This window comes from Pleurodeles waltl, chromosome 3_1 (assembly GCF_031143425.1).
Source record: "Pleurodeles waltl isolate 20211129_DDA chromosome 3_1, aPleWal1.hap1.20221129, whole genome shotgun sequence".
Taxonomy (NCBI): Eukaryota; Metazoa; Chordata; class Amphibia; order Caudata; family Salamandridae; genus Pleurodeles; species Pleurodeles waltl.
Window position 1 is genome coordinate 518,267,010 of NC_090440.1, and position 26,178 is coordinate 518,293,187.

General features: G+C 43.3%; 1 protein-coding gene across 2 annotated transcripts in view; it reads right to left on the reverse strand.

Moving 5' to 3' along the window:
• The window catches only part of ADAMTS17 (ADAM metallopeptidase with thrombospondin type 1 motif 17), a 1,096,962-nt gene that overhangs the window by 338,351 nt on the left and 732,433 nt on the right, over nt 1-26,178 (reverse strand). The window lies entirely within an intron of this gene.

Genomic DNA, 26,178 nt, shown 5'->3' on the forward strand with positions numbered 1-26,178 from the left:
ATTACCTAAACACCTAATTACCCACTCATTATTTTAATAATTACTCAGCACACCCTATACTATTGCCATCCGGCGATGCTCGACCAAACAAGTGGCCAAATATTGTGGACTTTGGATGAAACAGTGTTTTGAGAAACTGAACACAGTGAATTCAGAATAAATTCCATGCAAACCGAGGAAAATGTAAATTGAATCCTATTGAATTCAATTCAGACTTATCTAAGTGAGCTGACAGACATTCAGGAGATAGCTACAGAAGATAAGAAGATGAAATGGGAAAAAATAGGTTACAGGAAAAAATATTAAGGTTTGTATGTTACCCCTGATTATAAGTATGTACACTCTTGTGCAATGTTGTATCCAATGGCTAGATAATTCCATGGACAAAAACACTCTGGGAGGGATACTATGGTGATGACTTTATTGAGAAAATGACATTTTTGGAAATGCTGCTGAGAGTTTGTGTGTGTTGCTTGGTATGACAGAAAAATAATCAGGGTAACAGAACAGTAACAATCATGAACCACATTGACAGAACAGAGGGCCCTTTTATACGACTTCAAGCAGGTTTTGTGACGATGCCAGTTTGCAGTGGCTTGAAATACATTTTAGCAATAATCTGCTTGTTTTCTAAATGGGTCAAGGCTTATTCTACAAAGAGATCAGACAGCCTCATAGTTGCTAAACTTTTGTTGAGGTAATTGATACCGGGATGAGAAATGCCAACGTCTACTAAGACAGATTGTGGCTCTCATTTAAAAAATGATATTTTGCAATTTGTACTGCTCTCCAAATAGATCGGAGGTTCTTTTGTAGCTATCTCCCTCAATCTTCTGGAGTGGTTGAGAAGATGAATGGGACACCCAAAAACAAACTGGCCAAATCTGTGTTTCTACTAGTTTGAAGTGGCCACACACTCGTTCTCTTGTTTTGATGAGGATTAGATGTATCCTGACAAAAAGACTGGTCTTTCACCCCATGAAGAGACCTTGGGCAGAGCAATTAAATTGGCTCAGTGTCCTTCAGCTGCACTTGTTTCAATCATTTATGAAATTGTGCTTGATTACTGCAAAGGTCTAACTGATATGGTGAAATCTGTATAAAATGTCACAATCTGTATCCTGGTGACTAGATAGTTATCAGAGGGCTTGTGAGGAAGAGCTGCCTTGGGGGAGCCCTGGAAGGGGCCAGATCAAGTGATCAAAAACAAATACTGCTGTAAAGTATGCCTGATCCCACAGTGGATCCACGCCACTCACACAAGCAGAGCAAAGGTGGTGGATCAAGAGGTGGTGAAATCAACCATTGATTCACTGAGTCAAACACAAATTTGCAGTGTGGATCCAGAGGGCGGAGTAAAAATTTTGAGAATTAAATTGGCGAAGAGAACAAAGTCATAGAATGGATCACAGTGAAGAGCTGGTGCAATATCAAAGTCAAAGGCATGAGTGGCAGCAAGAAGAAGTCGGCTCTAAATCAAATGATATATTACAGTTGGAGATTTGAGTTTCAACAACCTCCAGAGGAAGAAAGCAGTTCACAGTGAACTGTGAAGATGAAACTGATCAGAGTTTAAGTTCATCATCGAATGGAGAAGATTCATCAGGGACTACAGATGCAAAAGAAGAGGCTAAAAAAAACAAGTCACTGAAAAGAACGTGTATAAAAAAACACAGTCAACAAGAGAAACAAGAGATACTTAAGCCAAGCAATAAAGTCTGAAGCAACTGAACTAGATTCAGAAAATAGTGAAAGTGAACCATTGGTTGTTAAGAGATCAACAAGAAAAAGATCCCCAAATAGAAAATATATGCATAACCTGAATGGGTATATCTAGCCAAGGTGCCTGAAGAGGAAGAACAAGAGTCAAAATCAGAGATCTACAGTCCAAAAAATCATTGTCATTACACTTTTAAAAATGAACCTGAAAGTACATTAGAAGAGAACAAGAGCCACTCTGAAAAGTTGAAAAGACTGTTAAAGATATACTTAATGGTGAAAACACACAGTACTTTCTCAAAGAAGAAAATAAAATTGTTGAGAGCATGAACTGAAAAACTTTTTTTTTTAAATGATTTTTGAAGCATGTTTTGATTATTGTTTTAATTTTAATTTTTGGAGCTTCACAATAATTTTAGTTTTTTAGTCTTGATAGAAAGTGGAGTATGGAAAGTGCTGTCAAAGTATTGGTATTATTATCTTATTAATACCACTAATAATTTTAGCTTGCCTGTTGTTGTGCCTCTGGTCTCCAGTAAGATTCACCTGCAGAAGAGCTGAATTAACTACAGTATACAATGAAATGAAACATAATACACTGATGCAAGGGGAACATTTAGTTATTGGATTTCAAGATAATATTGATGCTACAATGTTGAGAGAGTATGTTGAGATAATGAGTATTAAAAACTGCTTTGTATGCACATTTTTGACCTCTTCTCCAGTAGAAGGTTTCACCTACACGCAACTTCCCATTTCCTATACCCTGGCATGTAGAGGGTTGGTTTGTATATTTTAAAAAAAGAAACACCTTTGTCTCCATACTTATCGGATTTCAACATCTTGTTGGAGCATTTGCCGCTGAAGATGGAAGTTTTCATAAGGATTTGAAACATGGTAAATTTCTGAAAATAATTGCACTAATTGAACATGGAACTATAGCTACTAACCGAAGGTATGTGTGTGGTTTCAGTCAACTGATTCATTAATTTATTAAAGATTATAATGAAAGGAAAGTAAAGACTGTGAGAGATTGGAGAGATGAAAGAAGACTAACATAACAGAATTAAGAAGAATTTATAATGTTAAATCTTCACACTAGACTGAGTGAAGGAACAGGAGAGGAAAAATTATAGATGGCAAGGGTGAATAAGTGGGAGAGAGTGTGAAAGAAATTATGTTGCAAGTGGTGGTGACTTTCTGGCTGGGGAAGAGCCGATTTTGAGAGGGATTTATTTTGTGTGTGGTCAGACTGCTTATTTCATTCTGCTCCATAATTGGATTGGTTCATGTTTTCTTACTTTGGTGTTTTCATATGAGTGAAATTGATGATGCAGTTGGTTTGAGAAGAGGCACATGTGGATTTGTCAAGTTAGTGTTAGATAGATTAAGTGCTATTATTATTCCTCCCAAAGGTGTGGCTATGAATGATGTGAAAATTCGACATTTGTTTACATTGGTGGACAGACTTTTATTAAGTACTGCTGAGGCCCTAACCCAAATTACTTCTGGACTAATTGCTATTAGAGCAATAGTGAAGCAAATCTGGTTAGCAGTAGATATCCTTCTTGTAAAGGAAGGCAGTGCTTGCAAGGTACTGAAAGTTAAAATGTGCTGTACTTTAATACCTGATAATAACTTTGTTATTAATTTCCATATTAATAATGTGACTAATATTTTTTTTTAACTTCACGCTTTACAAGAGCCTGGCTTGAGGGAGACCGTAGGTTTCTGGGTTAGTGAGATATGGAAGGGTTTTAGCAAGAGTGGTGACCAGATTGATCATATTAGTGGAGGGGCTTTGCATTTATTATTCACTCCTGTAATCATTATGGTTTGTGCAAGAATTCTGCTTCTCTTGCTAAAATTTCTGGGTGTGTGATTAACAACTGTGGATGTAAAAATAAAAATAAATCATTGAAAAGGAAACGTGGTGATGGATATTAGATGGGAAATATCAAGGATCACGTCTACATCCAATTAAAGTTGATGGAGGAGAATTCCACAAAGAAACAGAAAAAGGATGCAGTCTGAACAAATCACTGATTAATAAAGTATAATTGTTTTAGTGATTATAGAATAATCAGAGGGGAGATTTGTATATGTGTTTTAAAAAATTGTGTATAAAATCCCATTGACTTTAGAGATGAGCCAGACATTTTTTGAGCTTTCCTACCCTGCCCAGTTTCATACTGATTTTGCTGCCCATTAGGACTCAGAATATTTTCTGACTTTTACATACTCTGGATAACTTTGCATCTGAGAGCCTTGATGGCATTGACCCTGTACCACTTTTTTTTTAGTTTTGGTAATAAAACTCTTTACATTTTCAATTATCTAGAACTCAATTGAGTCATCCGCTTTAATTAATTAATTGTTTTACTCTTCTCCTTTGATGTTCGGGGGGGTGCCCTAGTGCAGGGACACATTGCCTGATGCAGTTGAGGTTTAACTCTCTTTCCAATCCAGTAAATGTGAGTGGTTTGATTCATTTTAACATTAACAAGACAGAAAGAGAATCAGATGCTGGGGTTTCACACATTTCTGCATTGTAAATGAAAAGGACTGGACTGCATGCAAATAGCCCAAGCAATCCGTTCTCCCAATCTGCTCTTCCAGTCGATCTGCGTCTGTTTGATTACATATGGGGCCCATGTTAAAGTAAATCGGATAGTACAAGGTCAGCTTTCTGTTCTTCCACAACTAGTAAAATTAGTACTATTATCCTGGATGATGGGGCGCCTGCTAATTATAGCGTTTGGTGATAGCTAAAACTTTGATATGAAGCATCATGTAAAGGCAAGTTATACTGCTAACATACTGCAAAAACAATCACTCTTTCCTCAAACTCACATTATTTTTTCATACCTTAGTGCACAACTAATTCTTGTAGGGAATATGGTGACACATTCTTTGGTCTTGTGCTGTCAGTGTATATACTGGTATGAGATTGAAATGAAGAGGTAATTTGTGCTTCACGATTCACTTACTCAGAGATCACAGCTGAACTGAAAGTTCTCTTAAAGACATTTATGCAATCTAACAGGAGTCGAAGTTTGCCTGTACGCTGGTGCTATGATGGCTTGCAGGATCCCAAAGTGGGCCTCTTTAAGAGCTCCTCTGTCTTGCTAAACTAAGCACTATGGTTGCAACCACAGTGATGATGATGGAGATAGCGAAGGACATGGTATGGACATTCAGGCTCTCTGTAGCTTCATATTTTCCAGTTAAATCAAAATAAATGTCTAACATCCACTTGAGGCACTGTGGGCAAATCCTTATGGCATCTAACATAGAAATATTCTGGCCAATAAACAGCATGATTTCCAGCTGACAGGAAAGTCTTTAAGGGTGTGTAATAGTGCTATGGAATGTAGAGAAAGATGGGATTGAAATGCAGTCGGAGAGAAGCTACAATGTGTGATTGTTAGTACCTCTGGGGAAGGGAAAGGGTGACAGCAGGGCAGGTGTAAAGAGGGAGGTGGAAGGGTGACTGGCTGGTGCTATGGCGAGCAGGAGAGTGGCAGGGAAAAGCTATGATCTGGTGCCAGTTGGCAGCAGACAAGGGTATATGTCAGGGAAAATCTAGGAAGAGGAAGTGTATAATGGTGTTTACATATTGCAGATGACTCTTACCATAGCAAGTAGCTGGGACAGCCAAAGATGGTGATGGCAATTGAGGAAGCAAAAGCATATCCCAATTAACCTCAATCAGTCTTCCCACAATTTACTGGATCAATTTCATGAAACAATGTATCCCCGCATTAAGGCACCTCCCAAACATACATCAAAATCAATTAAAATACAATTCAAAATTATTTGGAATTGAATCAGCCTAATCAATAATCGAGTTCTAGATCAAGGAAAGATTAAAGGTGTTAATTACAAAATTAAAAAATAAATGGTACAGAGTCAATGCCATGAAAGCTTCTCAATTTCAGAGTTATACAGAGAATGTAAAAATCAGAACATATTCTAAGCTTCAATGGGCAGAAAAATAAATGGGGAAATGGACAGCATCTCTAGCAGCATCTAAGTCTCCAGCAACATTTTTTGACTCAGCCCCTAAATCAACAAGTTTTATACATTATTCTTGCATATTAAATCAACATTCCTGTAGATTCATTATTGTTAGAAAATGGGTCTCTAGTTGGTAGAGGTTTGCACTGTGTTCAAGTAGGGACCACAATCCTAGTCAGGGCAAGTAAGATACACATGAAAAGTTTACCTGTGCTCACCCTCTGGTGGCTTGGCACAGAGCAGTCAGACTAAACTAAAGAGGCAATGTGTAAGCTATTTGGCACACTCACAGTAACACTGTGAAAACACCACAAAAGGACTCCATACCAGTTTAGAAAAACAGCCTATATTTATCTGAGCCAAACAAGAGAAAAACGACAAAAAATCGAAACATACACAAGCCAAGTTATGACTTTTGATAGATTAAATCAAAATGCAGTGCTTAGAAGACAATAGCTCCCATTCAGGGCTATGTGTTCACTCTGGACCAGTGAAAATCCAAAACTTCAGTCCAAGTGCGACGGAGCATGGGTCGGGTACAGGAGTCATGCAGACCCGCTGATAGTACCTTGGTTTAGTCGAGGCTTGGTGACGATGAGTTTATCCAAGGACGGGGTGAGTTGCGCTTGCAGGCGATGCAGTGTTTCCTGATCAGGCAACGTTGTTGATTCGTTGATGTCCAGAAGCGATAAGTACTGGTTCTGATGCGTCGGTGCTGTGTCAGCCAAGCTGGGGCTGCCTTGTAAGTCCAAGTTGCTGCGTCGTGCAGTCAGCAAGTGGTGTCCAAAGCTTCAGTGCAGGCAGGGACAAAGTGGCATTTTGGGAGCGGGATGCGTCGGTTCCAAGTGACGAGCCAGTGTTGTTGCATCAGTTCTTGTGCTGCAGCACCACACTCGCCTCCGAGGGCCCAGGGCTGGATTTGGGACCACTTGGTAGAGCAGGACTCAAAGCAGAGGAGCCCAGGTGCTGGTAGAAAGATGAAGATGAAGTCTTTGATATCCCTGAGACTTCAGAAACAGGAGGCAAGCTCAGTCACGCCCTTGGAGAAACTTTAGATTGCAGGATGTAAAGAGTTAGATCCAGTCCTCTCACTCCCAGGCAAAAAGTAGCAGGCAGCAGGCCAACACAGCAGAGCAAATAGCAAAGTGGCAGTCCCTCCTGATAGCCCTGCAGTCCTTTTTCCTGTTAGAATATCCTCAGTCCAGAAGTGTCCTGAGAATATGGTGTCCGACGCCCAGTACTTATACCCAAATGTGCCTTTGAAGTGGGGGAAACTTCAAAGAGTGGTTTTAGAGGCCCCAGTTCCCTTTCAGTGTACTCCTGTCTGCCAGGAGATCTGTGGGGGGTTATCAGTCCTTTGTGTGGAGTCAGGCCACTACCCTTTGAACTTTAAGCGAGAAAAAGAGAGACCCTCCACCCTTCCTGCCCAGGAAGGGTGATCAGTATGCAAATGGAATGCAGGGGCAGTTGAGTGTCCTGTATTTATGGCTGTCTGGATGCAATGCACAGAGGTAGCTGTCACCAAAGCTTACATAGACCAGACGTGGATTAGAGGCAGGCTGAGTCACAGGATGGTTAAACAAAATTTCTAAAAGTGGCATTTTCAGACCTGCAATTTAAAAACCACCTTTACTAAAAGATATGCTTTTAAATTGGGAGTCTAGAGACACCAAACTTAATTTTCCTATATTTTCCCAATTGGAAATTACATTTAAAAGTTGTTTTAAGGCAATCCTCATACGAGCCCTTGGGAGAGATAGTCCTTAAAATAGTGAAAAACGAATGTAGACATTTTTCACTACCTGGACATGTTAAACCTGAAAGTACATGTCTAACTTTTTAAACACACTGCACGCAGCAGGGGTGTACCAAGGCCTACCATAGCAGTGTCTTACATGTAATAAATAGGAAGGTTTGGGACTGGCAAGTGGGTACACTTACCAGGTCGAAATGGTGGTTTAAACTGCGCATACAGGCTCTGCAATGGCAGGCCTGAGGCAGGTTTGAAAGGCCACCGTAGTGGGTGGCACAACCAGTGCTGCAAGCCCACTAGTAGCATTTGACTTGCAGGCCCTGGGTGCACACAGTGCGCTTTACTAGAGACTTAACAAATATGCCTATCATGGAGAAGCCAATGTTACCATGTTTCAAACACAGAACACATGGACTTTAGCACTGGTAAGCAGTGAAAAGGTGCACAGAGTCATAAAGCCAACAAAAACAGGGTCAGAGAAGGCAAAAGGTCTTGGGATGACCCTGCAGAAAAGGGCCATTTCCAACAATTATGATGTGTACAAATGTATCATTTCATTTGCAAATCGGAACACAAGAACAAAATAAATTTAATTACCTTAACACCTAAGCAATCTTTCTCTAGGTGAATGACCACATTGAAAAAAGTGAAGATGTGGTTACATGTTGCCTGTCACATTCGAGCTAGAGAACGTTTACCCTGAACAGAACAACAAAAATGGCAATATCCAAATGCACTGCAGCTTGACTGTACTGCAGGGAGGGAGGAAACGCAGACAATGTCAGAAAAGACTTCCATCTTAGCTAAAATGGCATTTTTCACAGAAATTTGGCTTTACTAAAAAAAACATTACAAAATACACTTCTACATATCATGGAAAACTATTTTCAAAAGCAGTTATGTTAAATCAGTCTGCAGATGTGAATTCGTGTGTGTAAATGCATTCTGCAGATTGTTAATGATGCACCAAAAATGTAGGATCGAGCTTTAAGGATGAAATGACAAAGAGCCAGAACAGGTAACATCAGGAAACCTTAATGCTGTGCTGCCATTGTGGGAACTGGCATTTTATTGCAAGCTTTAGGGATGTGTCACTCGGGCTAGTTCAAAAGGGCATTACGAATGACTAGAAATGCATAATGGGGGCAAAACTGGCATCACTGGGATTTATAGAAACTAGAATTGTTTATTCAGTATAATTGAACGTAATAGTGGTTATTACTGAGCATGATGTTTTTACAGTATTTAAAGTAGACATTATGTCACTATGCTTTACTACCATCAAAAGAGCAAAAAAAAACATGAACACAAAAAAGATAACCTTGAGTTTTGAGTCCTTAAGATACAAAACCTTCCCAACATCACAGCTTACATCTTAAAGAAAGGCTAGCATATCTGCCGTCTGCTACTTTGGGCTGGTGTGTCCCTGAAAACCCAGTTATGTTCCTATTGTGCCCAGGGCAGCTCCTTTGCAATGGAGCAGGTGCGTCGCCGCTCTGGCTAAGCCTGGATTTGAAAGATAAAACGATATTTCATTACTATTTTATCTTTCAGCTGCTGGTTTAGCCAGCAGCATGTGAAGGGAGGGGCAGGCTGGGCCACGGGAGGAGGAGAGAGTGCACCTAAGTGCACATGTGTGTTTGGCCGGCCGTCTCAGGCCAGCCAAACACACATGGCAGTGTTGAATAGCTGGGCTGGAGAAACTGCACAGACCCCAGGGTTGTATCTGAGTGGCAGTCCAAGCTGCTCAGACCAATCCTGACGCTGCTTTCATGCTAGGTTTAGCATGAAAGCAGCACCAGATTGCTGGTGAGCCTGTGCTGGTGTCCCAGTAAATGCTGCTGAAGATCCCCCCGCACGTTGGCAAATGGACACAGCAGCACGACGGTTGGGGACGAGCCGATCGGGGGCCGGACCCTAAAGATGGACCAGCGGGCACGAAGAATATCATCAGGCTAAGAGCCTGAGCAGTGAGACTGCAGGAGCGTAAGGGCGTCGGATAGTGGGATCCCCTGATCTGTCGCCTTTGGCGGCCTCGTAGAGGCACTCAGCGGTCAAGCCAACACAGAGAACACAGGGGGCGGCCCGAACGAGGAGGTCCTTGAGGAGCTTGGGGGAGTTCTGAGCCATGATGGAGGATCCCGCCCTGAGAGTGCGGGGCCAGAACCGGGCAGCAGAGTGGCATAAGAGGGCCCCAACCAAGCGAGAAGAAGACCCACGAACATTTCGCAGGGAGGGCTGCTGCGGAAGCGAGAGGCAGCCCTCGGGTCCCCGGGGCCAGGTGGGAGCCATATAATACCCCCCAAGAGAGACCCACAAATACTTGGGCGCAGCCGGGTTGCCAGAACGGCCCCATCCGAGTCCGAGTGAGAGGGCGGAAGAGACGGAGCTGCACCACATCGCCAGTCCAGAGGTGAGACGACGCTGGGTGTCTCACTCGAGTGCGGGGAGGAATCAATACAGGAGAGGGGCCCTCCAACACCCGATGGTCGAAGAGGGGTGCAATGGCCGCGGCATGCTTCAAAAAGGATAGATCAGTCAAGGACATGTTGGCCAAGACCATGAAGGGCAATTCAGAGGGGGACAACCTCAATCCCACTATGACCTGGAAAGAGGGCAATGAAGAAGGTGAGGGCCCAATCACACGGTCCTTCCTTGAGGGGCTCTTTCAGTCCTTAAAAGAAGACCTACAGGTGGTAAAGCGTGGTCTGTCCCGGGACCTGAAGGAAGTGAGACACGAGCTAGAAGTAGTTGGAGAGAGAGTGAACACCCTGGAGGAGCACGAACACAACCGCGACGAGGAGACAGAACAACTCCAGCACAAAGTAATTCGCCTACAGGAGCAACAAATCATGCTCCAAGCACACACGGAGGATCTGGAGAACCGCTCCAGGCAGAATAACAACCGCATCAGGGGGGCCTCAACGGGGGCAGAAGAGGGTGACATCAGTATGCCGGCTCCCACTTTCGCCAGATTTTGGACAGAGTTCACAGAGTGGGCCCACCGAGACCGGCCCATGTACCCCCAGTGGACAGTTTGATTTGTGTTCACAACTTCCCCCTAAAGGAGTGCATTCTTCGCCTAGCAAGGGAGCAACACCCGCGGATGTTTTGGGGCCACTCGTTGCTCCTTCATCAGGACCTGGCAGCGATCACCATACAGAAGAGGATGGACTTCACCTCATACCTGAGGGACAAAGAGGTTCCCTATTCCTGGGGCCATCCCTCCCACCTGATCTTCCACTGGGACGGCAAACTCCACCAACTGCGCTCACTGAAAAGAAGCCTGTACGTTGCTGCAGTTGGAACCACTTTCAGAGGATCACCCCCATTCGATGAGGCCCGACCGTGGGCACAACTGGTGGCAGACTGTCCCGCAGAGGAGCACCAAGCCAGACCCAGAGAATAGCTTTAGAGTGAAGGGCGGTCCTGGAGACCCTTGCCAGGGACTCAGCGAAACCTGATGGGGGGGATGAATGAGGGGCCTGCGGACATCTCGATACTGACTGAAGGGGCAGGGGCCCGGGGAGAGGGCAGGGGAACACTTGATGGTGGAATGGTAACCAGGGCGCTTTTCTCCCAGACTATGGAACATCTTTCTGGACTACGCCGGATGTTCCGTCTCACCCTGACGGGGCTGTTAAGAATGTTGTTGTTTAAGGGGTTTTTTTCAGGGGAAGGTGCCACAAAGCTTACACACAGGCATTTAAAGCGCAACAGGAATGGAGTGGACTACAAACGCCTTGGCCACATCAGGGGAGAGGGACACAGAGAAGGTGTAGACGTCTACGGGCCCATGACCTAGCACCTGCACACACCCAAATATACTCAAAGTAATTACACTCAATGTTAAAGGGCTGAGTAACCTAACCAAGCGCAGGCCTCTTTCCTACCTGGATAGTACCAGAGCGGACCTGTGTCTCTTGCAGGAGACCCATCTACGTCCTGCAGATCACCATAGATTACCATCATGAACCTTCCCAATACAACACTTCTCCTCACAAGAGGACAAGGTAGCGGGAGTGGCACTCTTAGTGTTACAATTATTACGAGGTAAGGTGGCAGACAAAGTGGCAGAAATACCGGGCCAGCTACTAGCCTTCAGGGTACAACTAGGAGAGTTTCAGGTCGTCGTGGCCTCTATTTACATGCCTAATGAGAAGCAGGAAGGGTTCGTACGTCGAACACTGGGTGAGGTCATGACCGCGCAGGACAGACAGGTATTCATTGGGGGTGACTTTAATATTGTCCTCAACAACGACTGGGACAGGTCGGCCTCTAGATACGGGGGTCGGGAGCCCTGTCACCAAGGGGACTACAGACATTGGAGGAGTTAGGCTTGAGCGATCTATGGAGGAACAGACACCCCACAACCAGGGACTACACCTTCTGCTCCCATGCTCATAAAACCTACACCTACATGGACCTTTTCTTGGGTTCTAGAGACGACCAACAAAGTCTGAAGGAGATAGACATAGAGCCATGTGCCCTGTCGGACCACTCAGCTTTCTCCCTTACACTGACTATTACAGACCACCCAAGGGCCCATCGTCCTTGGAGGCTCAGGACTATTCTCTTGACCAGGCCTGAAGTGGTGGCTCAGACATGGACGGCCATCTCCAATTTTTTAGACTTTAATGACACACCAGATACCTCGATCTCCCTACTGTGGGAAACAATGAAGGCGGACGTGAGGGGCGAATTCATTGCCATCTCAGCCACAGACAATAAGGCTCGAAGAGAGAAGAGGGCCCAGTTAGAGTTGGAGGTGACGGAACTCCAGAGGATTCACAAACGTACCGGGTACGAGGGTCTGGAGAAAGTTAAGTGTGGCCAGGGCACATTTAGCAAGCCTAGACATTGATAGGACAGAATATGCAACACTATGACTGCACCATTCCTTCTACATGGGGGGGAACAAGTGCGGGCACCTCTAGGCCAACAGACTGATGCGCCTCTTTAATGCTATCTCTGGTTCGGATACAATTCCACCAACCATGCTAGACGCATTCATTGTGGTCATCTCAAAACCTGGGAAAGAACCCGCACATTGCGGGTCTTAGAGACCCATCTCACTACTTAATGTACACATCAAACTGCTCATGGGCATCCTGGCTTCCAACCTGAATCCACTGATGTCCGGCCTGGTGGATCCGGACCAGGCCGGCTTTATCCCACTCAGATAGTGCAGGGACAATACCAAATGGATAATGCACATCATAGACAAAGCTCAGTGCTCGGGGAGAGAACAGATGCTGCTCAGAATTGATGCTGAAAAGGCATTTGATCGGGCCACTGGCCACATCTATAGGCAACCTAGGCAACCTTGGAGCACTTCGGGCTGGGGCCCAGGTTCCGTGCATGGATTACTAGTGTGTATAGTCACTCAAAGGCTGCAGTCAGAGTCAATGGGACATCTGCCTCATTCCTGGTGGGCCGGAGTACCAGGCAGGGGTGCCTGCTTTCCCCCCTGCTGTTTTCCCTTTATATAGAGCCATTAGCACAGCATGGAAGGGATGACTCACAGGTCATGGGGCCTACTTTTGGGGGGAAGAACACATAATAGCACTTTACGCAGATGATGTGGTGGTGGTCTTGGACGACCCACTGAGGGCTCTGCCGGATTTCTGGTTGGCGACTGCTGGGACACCAGAACAAGAAAGGAGGACGATTGTGTCGGCAGGAGAGGACAGCGGCGGCACCAAACTGTAATTCTTTTTTTATTTATTCCTCCCCCTACCCCTTGCTATTTGTGGCAGCTGCTGCTGTATGTAGGTATCTTTATCTTCCCAAAAATAAGCTGTTCTCCATCCGTGTTCCAGTATCTTGTAATGGATATTTTCCTTGTGCAACACTTTTGAGCACCAGAGACCACAAGGGGTAAACTGCCACAGATGACAATTTCTAATGGTGATAACCTTGTCCAGGGACTTAGTCAGCCAATCATCAAAAGTGTGTATAACTCGGGAAATGCTCTAATGATTCAGGCATAGATGACAGAAACATATCTTAAAAATACTTCTATGAGATTCTGTGCCAGGATCGCAAGGCTGGGTTAGACCTTAACTCTTTACATTGATTCCACCTTCCCTCTAGGGCTAACTGAAAAGAACTGCAAATGAATTGGTTCATATGAGTGGGATGGGGGCTGAGGTAAAACATTTACTAAAATGAACAAATATAGGATCTAAAAGATGTCCAGCTTTGGGAGTAGTCTGAGGTAAAATTAGATTAAGACCCAAAGCAAAGAGATCCTTCCACAAGGTTTTACCTTGCTCATCAGATGGGCTTTCAAAATGATAATTCAAATCTTGTAAGGGCCGAACGTTCAACCATTTTATTACTTATGGGGAGAGAAGCTCAACCAGATTAATATTAAATGAGCCTCTATGGTTGAAGTCGGGCTGAGGGGGTTATAAAAAGGAGCTCCTACAAATGTAATGGTGGGAGAGCCCTAAAGATTGAAAAACATACATCCTACCTCTTCAGTAGTTGGTGTATTGACACACCTAAGGCCAGAACAGAATGTCTGCGCCCATCTACACCTGGAATGTGCCCAGCGCCAGGAGCCCTGGTTCTGCCCCTAAGCACCCCTATCCTGCTGTGCTCCTCCATGCATGCAACACCTCACATTCAAGATATGCATCACAGCCAACTTCTCCCTGGGAAGAAGCCTTATTTACAAACCTCCAGGACCTCACACAAACTTCGCCAGTGACATCACACACTTTGCTGCAATCCTCATCGTAAAATCTAGCACCTTCATCCTCCTCGGAGACCTTAACTTTCACCTAGAAGAACACATTGATCTAAACTCTATGGCCCTTCTAGAAATCATTGCAAACCTTGTCCTCACCTAGCCCTATTGGAGCCGATTTTCTCCCTAATCAGCAACATCACAGTGAACAAGCCAGCAACTATGACCAGACATGCCATGCCCTCATAAATTTTGTTGTACCTATTGTGCACTACCACAGACCTGCCAGCGCTGGAACTGCATGCCACAGTTGGAAAAGCATCACAGAAGAGGAGTAGGCTTCTGCCCTCTCTACACACGGGCCCAAACACACCAGCAACATGCCAAAAGCCATCAAGATCCTCAACAGCTGAATCACTGCATGCGCCAACACCATGGCTCCCCTTAAGAACAACCCAACGGCAAGAGCCTGCCCACAGGCCAGCTGGTACACAGAGGAGTTCAGCTTGATGAAACGCCACTGCAAGCAGCTGAAGTGCAAATGGAGAACAAATCAAGAAACCACAGATACAAACATCTGCAAATCAGCCCTAACACCAACAAATACGGAACACAAAGCACACAGCTCTTGCAGATTGCATCAATGCTGGCACTGAAAGCAGCAACCATCAAAGATTTCACCCTACATCCTGCTGCCTGCAGCAACATCTCTCGCTAACAAGTCCTTTTCAACAAGCTCTTGGAATTCTTCTGGAAATCAGTGAAGCACTAAAATCCATCTTCAAGGCCTCTATTGACTCAGTCACATTGTCAGACTCCTGGAAACATGCCACCAGTCAAGAAACCATCCACTGACACAGCCACGCTTTCTATCTACAAACTTATCTCCCTCCTACCATTCCAGGCAAAGGTCTTATAGAAACTGACTCCTCTCCAACCATCTCGGCTACCACCAGCTCTTCAACGCCACACAGTCTGGATTCAAGCCAACCACAATACAAAAGCAGCACTGATCGCTGCCACAGACATCTGTGTGATCTTTCACAGAGGAGACACGGCAGGCCACATTCTCCTTGACCTCTCTGCAGCGGTTGACAGAGTGACAAACTCCATCCTCATCAGGTGCCGCAAACTCATCTGCTGGGTGCCTTAAGGTTCATCACTTAGCCCTGCTCTCTTCAACACATACATGATCCTTCTGGCCAACATCATCAGCACACACATCAACATGCTCTACTATACTGATGACATGCAACTCATGCTCTCCCTCTCGACAAGACCCCAACACAAGAAACAAGTTCACCACCTGCATGACCAAAGTCGCTAACTATATGAAAGCCAACTGTCTAAAGTTCAACACCAACACAACAGAAGTAATTATCTTTGACAAGAACACCTTGCCATGGGACTCCAAATGGTGACCGGCCGGACTTGGACCCACACCGAGCATCCATGCCAGTGACCTCGGAATTATCATTAACAGCAGCCTGGACATGACTGCACAAGTCAGCGCCATCACTGCATCCTGCTTCCAGACCCTGAAGATGCTCAGGTAGATCTTCAAATTACTTCCAAGCACATTAGAAAAACACAAACCATCCAGAACGCAACAAACAGACTCATCCTCAAACTCCCACACACAACTCACATCACAACATACCACAGGGAGCTCCACTGTCTTCCAATACACAAATACACTCATTTCAAGCTCTACACACACACACACACACACACACAGACATTCAAGGCACTAGACAACTTAGACTCAACCTATCTAAACAGTTGTATATCCTTTCGCCAACCACCCAGACACCTCTGCTCCGCAAAACTCCTACTAGCACAAACCACGAATACACAGACTCAGATCAAAAGGAAGGGGTTTCTCTTACAAAGCTCCTAAAACATGTAATGGCCTCTTACTCCACATTAGAGCTTCGTCCTTTCTTTTTACATTCACAAGAAACTGAAGATCTGGCTTTTCAATTGACCAACCTACCATAGGCAGGGCTAGGCACAAATACTGAGCAGCCTCAGGATACCCTTATGGGTGATAGTGTGCATTACAAATACACATTACATAATATACACACCCATTTCACATTTTGGTCATACCATCCTGATGAACAAGAGTAGCCAACGGGAACTGCGGTACTAATATCTGGATTAGGCGAGTGTTGTATCCAGGTCTCTGTCAAAAAGACGGTATTCAGAGTATTATCAGTTAAAAATGACCAGATATTGAGAGCATGTATAAATAAAGAGTGCACATGATTGATATTTATCTGACTGATGATATCACTCTAGCTAAAACAAGCAAGATTAACTTAGGCTCCCTGCTGAATCCCTGTCCAGATAGGAATTTCAAATTAATTGCTTTCATATGTACACCAACTACTCTTGTTCTATAAAATACACCCAGGGTTACAGGTCAAGTCCCCATCTTCTTTAAAATGTCCCTTGTAACTATTCTCCTCAAGAAGCCTATCCCCCTACTTCTCTTCTTTCTTTTGTTACAAGAATCCTTGAGAGTTGAGTCAACTCCTGTTTGTCTTATTATCTAGAGGAGAACAATATTCTTAACTCTTTTCAATCAGGTTTCAGAGCACTGGTACAATGCTCATAACCGCATTGCTGTAACCAATGACATCCGCAGTCTTCTTAATTCAGGGGGCTCTGCAGCCATCATTATATTAAAGCTGGAAGTGGCATCTGGCACGGTCTCACATTCCATCCTGTAAACCAGACTCTTTGGCATAGGCATCCAAGGCAATGTACTATTATAGTTTGAGTCCTTTTTGAAGTTCAGAGAACAAGCAGTTCAAATGCCACCTTTGCAATCCAAGGTCATTAATCTAGGTTGTGGGGTCCCACTGGTTAATCTTATCCCCTCCTTTGAATATCAGTTTTATGCTTATGCTGATGCTACTTAGATTGTTTTTCACCTAGGCAGTTACTCTGTCTGCATGAACATTGTAAAAGCTGCCTACTTTAGGTAGCAAATTGGATGAATATCAACTTACTCTGCCTCAGTGCTGGCCTCCTTCTTGGTGGCTAAAATCTTTGGGCTTCAATTTACTAAGATGAGGAATGTGGGTGTCCTTTTTGACTCCAAACTCTCACTTGAACCCCTTAATAGGAAATTAGCAGTCATCTGCTTATTTACTATGAAGATTTTAAAGAAAGTAAGATTTTAAAGAAAATTATCCCTACCATACGACTGACATGTAGACAGCCTATTATACAAGCTCTGATCATCTGTAAAATTGGTTACAGCAATGCTCTTTATGTTGGCTTCCTTCCCTACTTGATGCACAGACTGCAGCTAATTCAAACAGCAGCAAGATTTTACTGGTCCTTCGTAAATATTACAGTATATCAGCTCTTGTTGAAACTTTACATTGGCTCCCTGTCCAGAAGAGGAGACTTTTTTTTCACAAGACCATGTTTCTTACTTACCAACTCGCATACATTTCCAATATGCTCATACGAAAAAGGCCTGTGAGACCGCTGCGCTCTTCTTCCTTCACTCAGGTTGCTGTGCGCACTTTCTGTAAGGTTAGATGTGGCAGACAAGTTTTTTCTCTTATTACTGCCAAGCTTCGAATAAACTTACTCTTGGTATTCTGGCAGATTCCAACATGCTAAGTCTTTGAAACCTTTTTGTTTCAAGAACTCCCATAGCCATTTGTGCTATTATTTAGGAATGTCTTCTTCTGCATGCACAAACTCTTACTTTCAGCTCCAAGACACCTTTGGGTAACCGTGCACTTTATAGATTTGAATGGAAACAGCTTTTGGTTTTAATAAATCCCAAAAATGTCTTACTAGAGTCTTTGAGTGTGTCTATTCATGATGAAAGAAGGTTTAGTTTCCACTGACTATTCCTGCGAGTCTCATATGTCTGATCATTAACCAATACACATCTTGGTCATGTAATGCTCAATAAGCTGAGGTAGGTTGCGGTCTACTAGGTTCTCTGTCTCTTGTTGGTATGTTGACTATCTCTTTGATGCCAAAGGGTCTAGGAGACTCTCCCTTTGGCCTTGTACTGGAGAGGACTCCAGAAAGTGCATCATTGTATAGCCATGCCAGCTCTTAAGAAAATATTTATGGGGGTTGTTCTTTCATGCTCGTCATGAGAGGGGCTTCATTTACCCATGATGCAAGGCCAAATCATCAGAAACGTTGCATGGGCTACTACACAGATGCATACACATCGAGAGAAGCATGAGGACAATTGCCTTCATGCTACGTTATCAGGATGGGCACGCTCTGGTTATGCTGCCATACACAGCTATCAGGAGATAGATCTATAAGTCAACAGTAGCTGCACATATGGGTGTGCTGAAACTAAACGGCCTACAAAATAGGTGCAATCATGTTAGGACTGCACTCACTTTAAAAAGAAAATTTCTCGAGTGTGAAAAAGGCTCTCAAAACACTAGCTCAATGTTCAGTGTTGAGGAGTTCTGTTTAAGATCTCACCTGGTTATGCCTTGCCATCTGGTAGAAGATCTAAGGTGGGAAGAAGAGGGCTTCAGCACTTTCATGCATATTGAAGAGAAACTCCGTCTCTCAGAATATACTTTCTTTACGCTTGGGCTCTTCCTGAAAATGTGAACCTTCTGTTCTTCCTTCTTGGATTTGCTCTGTTGCCCATCCACTTCTTCGTCAAAATATTTTGTTCTCACAGCGTTTTTCATTTCCTTTGATTTCTGAGGCGTTATGGAAAGTTAATATTTAGAGACAATGCACTATGCTTCCAGGCAGAGGATAGATGCATGCTGTAGAAATTAAAAATATGACAATGTGACAAAGGCCAGTCCTTCAGTACAGTAAGCTTAACTTGTGCTGCCGTTTATTGTTTCCTTGAAAATATAGCACTCTATCCAGTGGTGTAACCACGTTGGCAATATACCAGAGGAAGTTTGTGTACAATCATTATGATGAAACTTGAAACAGCAGCAAATATTTCTAGAAACATCGGTGTGCAGTGCAGATGAAAATATTGGCCTACCATAAACGCTAAAATGTACAGAAAGTATTCCATGACCTGGAAGTCCCCTTTATTTCATAGCCAAATATTGAAAACAGTGCAATAGCAATAACATAGGTGTGCAGCAAGCTCTAGGAGCCTGTTCTGTTGAGCACTGTTCACCACACAGAGCAATGCCTCACTGTCAATGACACTATCTTCTGATTGCAAAAATGTGCGTCATTTGACAGCCTCAGAATGTGTCACTGATTGCAGGGAACTGAACGTAGCAGTCTCCAGGGACCCTGACTCTCCATGCAGCAAAAGCAGGGGGAAGTTGTGACGAAGTTGCGGGAGTGGCCTGGGCCCAAGTGACGCGGTACTCAGCACAAGAGGCAGACCCAGCTGAACAGGAAGCTGAACAGGAAGCTGTACTGGAGCAAGAAGTGGTCCATGGCCCCTTAAGGAGGTTGAGACCCTGGCACATTTGCCCCAGTGAGCTTGTAAGGGGAAGAAAGAAGAAGCAAACAGAGGCATTATAGGTGCGGAAGAGCTGCCCTTGTTCCTGGCTCCATATTCTTTGAGGCATGGGTATCTCTGTTGAGAAAGCTTAAAACTTAGTAAAATGATGACTTGCAGGTGATGGAGTGCGAGCGCAGAAGGAGGCAGTTTAAACATAGCTCGCCCAAGAGGTAACCAACGCTGCCTGAGGGAGGTGCTGGACTTTAGGCAGCACTGCAAAAGTGACCCCTCCCCGTACTTGTGATAACCTGAGAATAGCAAGGGTACGTTTGATTGCGGGAGACCCCATATTCAAGAGCAGCTAAGGAAAAGGAGCTGTTGTAGCGCAGAGAATGCAACCCATCAGGGCAATACGAATGGCAGAAAGCAAAGTAGCACCCTTTGTTCGACACAAACTTCTGCTACTGCAGAGAACAACTCCTGGCCAGTAATTGTAGAAAGTCATCCAGAATAGAATAGACCAGGAAAGCAGGTGAAGAAAGCACTTGAACATCTGAGAATGCCTCAGGAGCAAGAAAGTGGAGCACTTGCACTCCGGGGGGAAGGAGTCTGTTGGATGGTTCACCATAGCCCATCATGAACTACCTCTGTCTCTCGTGCCATTTGACAACGCAGCCCTGAGGGTGTGTAGATCAATTGGTCAAGGAACTTCAAATGGAACTATTTTTTCCACGAAGACTATTGGCAAATGCAGGATATATGTGACGGCTCCCCTGTGGCAATAAGCAAAGCAGACCAAAACCCACGCTTGGCAGGCCTAATCACTAAGCAATTTATGGAAGATATGTTCAAAGGTCTGGAAGAGGATTTTGCATCATTAAGAAAACAGATGGAGCACAAACTGCAGGCAGTGAAGAAAGAGTTTAATGATTGGGTGAGAGGTTCTACCGAAAATATTAATGTGAAACGATAAAATGATCAAAGGAATGTGCTGGACTTGGAATATCGCTCTAGAAGAAATATTATATATTATATTGTACTGTATTATATTATATGTATTGAATTATATTATATTGTCTTCTTTGAAGTAAAGCTGGAGAAGTTTCTAGAGTTTTCCCTTGAAGTCATTTCCTGCCTTGAAGTCATTTCCTGCCTTCCATGCCCTGGCACCAGCTTGACTACAGGCACAATGAAGTGGTGTGTGATCCTGTGTGTGAGGGCTGGGCACAGTCTATTGATTTGCAAGTGGGGCTGTGCCCAGCTCCACCCAAACATCATGTCAGTGAAGGTCCATCAAGGCACACCTAATCCCTCTGTTGTGTGGTTGTCTTAGAGGAGTGGGCAAGGTCCAGCTGCCAACTATGCCCAGTCACTTGACCCCAGAACGGGCTCCAGGCACCAATGGTTGGGGGTGTGTGACAACTTTTTAAATGTGGCATTTTTCAAAATTGTGAATTAAAATCCAACTTTACCATTAAAGAGAGTTTTAAGTTACAATTTCCCAGATACCTAACACGAAAGTCCTACTTGCTCTCAATCAAAAGTTAGCACTTTCTTATACATATATACCATTTCTATGTAATCATGTATCTATATATTTATCACTATACTTCTACTGTAAAAGAGAAAATATCACTATCTCCGTTGCACTACTCTGTCTCACCCTATAGCTCTCTCAATCTATCCCCTATCTCCACTCTCTGACTCATCCCAAACCTCATCCTACTACTATGATCTCCAAAATAACCCTTCTAAATTCTTCCCTCATGTATCTCTCCATTGACCCATCCCAAACCTATTTTTACTACTATGATCTCCATAATCCCTTTCTACAGACTCTTCCCTCCTCCATCTCTCCTTCTTCTCATCCCAAACCTCATCTTACTAATATGATCTCCCTATTAACCCTTTCTAGATTCTTCCCTCTTCTGTCCCTCCATTATTCTATTCAATCTAACAGACTCACAAATCTACTGCTCAAATTAACTCATATTTCTCCATACTAATCCACCACTAATCCTTTTGGGTTCTGGAGTAGTGTGCTACTTCCCGAAAAGTGCTTGATGCATCGTCAGGGGTAGTAAGCGCTATAAAAATACAATTCAATGTCATCAATAGAAAAACAAGATAAGGGCTTGTCGGCTGAGAAACTACCTTTCTGAGTACTGCCTTACTTCTGGTCATTCATATTGGTTGCTGTTCAGAGAGTGGATGTGTGAGTATACTGTATGAGCCCTACATGAATCTAGAAATATAGAAAAATCAGCATGCATCTGGTTCTTCTGCATCAACGTTAGACACCTGTTTTAGATCTTTCAGAAATCCCTGATCAAAAAGCACCAAAATACCCATTTCAAATGTATCGATGCAAAGTAATAAATACACTGTCGACATGTATCAGACCGATCTCTGTAACATGGCCAAGGCCCAGACTGCAGATGTTTAAAGCATGTTTCTGTACACTGCGTACAGACATAGACAAGTTGCTAATAGTTTACTTTCTTTCTACTGTATATTTATAGCAGAGGAACAGACTCCTATACTACATGCCTAAGGCCCTTTTTGAAATATTTAAGTTATGTCAGACAAATGTAAAAAATAAAGCAGAGCAAGATAAACGTGTTAAATAAGAGCTTGAGGTGAGCAGGAACTAATGGGAACTAAGATCCACTACTTTTATTTTTACAGTTAAATGGTTGCACTGCTTTCTAAAATATGTTTGCAGTCCTGGCACCTAACTGCACTTAACACATAACAAATACTGCTTTGCAGTTCATTTGATATTTTCCTTTAATGTAATTGTTTCATGCATGCTCCTAATGAACTGAAAGTCATTTAGACTGCAGGTGGAGACAACAAATTCCCTCCCCAATACCACCCCGCCAATCACACTTTCACTACTTTTTTGTTACACTGTTACCTTTGGTACTTAACCTAGCAGGAGAATCAGATGGCAAGAGAAACAGGAACTGCTGCCACACATGCTTTCTGACACAGACTTCCCTGAAGAAACACTTTCAGTAGGCATGCTGTTTTGCTGTGGCACGTCTATCTGTATATGCACAGAGTAGTAGGTGACAGATGTGTTGTAGTCTTTTATTTAACACTGAAACATTGTGCAAAGCACTTGTATGCTTCTTAAGTTGATAGTCCCGTTATATGCTGTACAATAACATCCCACTCTGCAAAATTTGTTGAGGGCTCTCCTGAAATTCCGACCACCTGTGGTATACATGCCAACACAGAGTGCTCAGTCAAGCCACCACACAGATATACAAAGATGCAACACCAAGTGGGTATTCACACTCCCTCCTCCTCCTCCCCACAACCGAACTGAATGGCATTGCCAAATGACATAGCCTCTACACACTGCACATGCCCTTGTTATACACTACTGTTGATCATGGAGTCCAGCCTCCTTGGCCTTTCCTTGTGTGATGTACATTATTTTCTTCTTTAATTTCTATTGTAACCCTTAGAGTTGGTTTTAATGAGAATATGTGTAGTGTTTTCTTGTAGTGTTTTAAGGAGGGGTACCCAGAAATCCCATCAGATAAAAACTGCATCCTAGGAATGACACCCTGATGTACCGCTGTCATCCACATGCTGGTGCACTGGCTGCATTCTGGTTGCTCAGAAGAGAACAGTGGTTTCAAGTGAATGCTGGCAAACATGAGAGTCAGGAGAAATCCTTGGGGTAGGACACAAGAAACAAAGACCAGATGGATTACTGAGCAGGAAATAAAACCAGTTTAGGAATGTCACACTGTAAGCCATTGTAACTGAGAAATCCCAGGTCCGTGGTCTGTCATGTGAAGAAGAACCACCAGACAGGCTTCATTATAATCAAAAATATGCACTGCATCAACCAGTCCCTGGATATGTGCTTCCTCCATATTGCACTTAATTCTAAAGCCATATTGGTAGTAATGAGGAAAGTTGTATGTTTGCACGAAGGTATTATAGTTTTTGTGCTGTCACAATATTCTTGATTAGTTTGCCGAGATATGTGAGTTTAGGAGCCGGCCCTATTCTTTGGATTGTAGTGTTCTGATACACATGTCACTGGGCAGCCCTTCTCCAAGGGCTGGCCCCACAATCATGCCATACACATCCACCACAGGGTGGGATGGGTAAGTTGTGTTTTAGGTCTCACCTAAGATAGTACGCATGCACTGTCACTTGCTCCGAGCCCACCCATTGCTTACCTTTGCTGTCTTCATTACCACTCTTGTTTGCTGCTTCCTAATCGGCCAGTTTAACTTCCTCTTTGTTGGCCTTGAGCTCGGCCCAAGTACTGATTTCATTTTGATTAGTGTCCTTTCGCTGCTCGCTCTGTGATTGAGGTAGTATTTGTCTTTTTCCTTCTTTTTTCCATGTTGTTGCTTCTTAATCTCTGTTGCTTCTTCCCTCCAATCTTCCCTTCTCCCGTTGTTGTGTTGCTTTTTCCCTCACACCTCCATGTTGTCCATGTTGCTTGTAACCCTCCCACTCTATGGTTGTTTCTTTTACTGTGGTGTTTGTTGTGTGTGTTACCAATGGTCCCTTTTCTTCTTTGGAACTGCCCCTTGTAACACCCAGTCATTCTTACCCTGATACGTGCCATTTTTAACCTGCATTTTGATATCAGTTGTGCTAATGATTTTCATACACATTGTCATGTCTTTCCTACATGTCCTGGAGCTGGTGAGCACTACAGGCAAGTATCAGTTTTTGGACTGTCATTTCCCCTCATTGACCAGGGACCTAGACTCCACTAGTATCCTCGATTCTAAAGTGGCACCATTATATCAAGAGTCAGTGCTTAAGGTTAGAAAAGTATTAGAGGTTTGGGCTCAGACGCAGTACAAGACTATTGTTATCTTAATCAGCAAAAATTTAAAAAATTCTGTTTTCTATTGATGAAATGATATCTAATAGAGAGTTGTGATAGCCCAGCTTAGCAAAAATATATTTTGAAATCATTGGGTTTGCACCCGCAAATGTAAAAGGAAGCCGTTTTACAAGTTGGCATCCAAACTGAGAAAGATGGCTTAGAAGTAGCTCAGATACATTAAGGATCCCTTGACTGCAAACAAAAACTACTAGAGAGCACTGCAAAGGGTACAAATCTGTGGATTCTGGGAGCCTCTGAGGACAAAAGAGAGGGTGATCGGAGTTCTTTCACAACTAACTGGATCTCTGACAACAAATTCCACCAGAGATCCGACTTGCGGTGTATGGAGATGCTTCAGATGTAAATTGTCCATGCTGGCCCCACAAAACGAGGGGTGGATACTTCCAGTATGTTAATTATGAGAAAATAAGAATTGAGGGCTAAAGTACTTAAGGCTGTTGGGCAAGGGAAAGTTCCAATTGAAAAGGAAGCCTATTTACTTTTTCTGAACACTTCCCAGGCTACAGAAAAGAGAAGGAGAGGCTAATTTCTATGGATGTGCATAATTTGCATTATTTAGGCAAAATTTGCTTAATTTGTTAAAATAGTCTATTATGTGAAATATATTAAGGCTGATATCGCTAATAACGTTTCTTAGAGAAAGTACACCTCACACACAGACATATCATGTAAGATACACGCAGGAGACTGGTTTGAGAAGAAAATGTTTTACTCAAAGAGAATGCGTTGTGCCCAGGAAAATATCTTATTTGAAGAGAACATACCTTGTGGCAAGACATTTTCTGCTCAAACCAGTTTACTGCAGTTACTAATGATGAAAAATCTGATGTTAAGAGTAATGGTGAAAATTTCATATATTTCAAGTATTAATGTGAAATTTGGAAAATATGCAAGATTAAACTAGCCTAACAAAATATTTGCACAGGCCTACATATTAGCGTTATGTCTAGAATTTGAGGCAAGAGGTGCACTGTTGAAGTTAGTTTATCCTTCAAAACTGTGCATGGTCAGCAAAGGCTAAAGATACCTCATGGAGCTGCAAGTGTCAGATGATGAGCATGGCTGGTTACAGCTATACTAAAGACCTACAAGAAAAGTGTGTACAAATTGCTGTGACATAGGCACTACTATGTTGGTGGCCAGGTTGAAGGTTGGCCCCTATGGCCTACAGCAGTAACCTCACTACAGGCACCTTGTTCACCTGAGCCACCTTCTTACACATCTTATGCGCCATAATTTTTCCTCTTAAACATTTCCCTTTTCATCCATCGTTCTATGATATTTCTCCCTCTCAATCTTGGGTCACTGTATTGATGGTATTGGAAGGTACAGGTAGAATAGTCATACATTACAAGTGGGTAATCTGACTCAAGAACCTGAGAACTACGAAAGTGTTATAGATTTGGGATGGGTTGTCGGATGGCACAATTGCGGTAAATGTGACGAGCTGAAAATAAGTCCTCAAGATGATATGTTGACTGCTTAATACCATTGATACATGTCATGTACTTGATATTTTTGTCTTTGAAAATTAATAAAACGGAACTTTACAGTAAATATGACATGGGATCATTTCTCTCGTATCCCATGTCAGTACACCCATGTACCAACAAAGACGCTGCTAAAATATGCTCACACACCAGAAATAATATAGC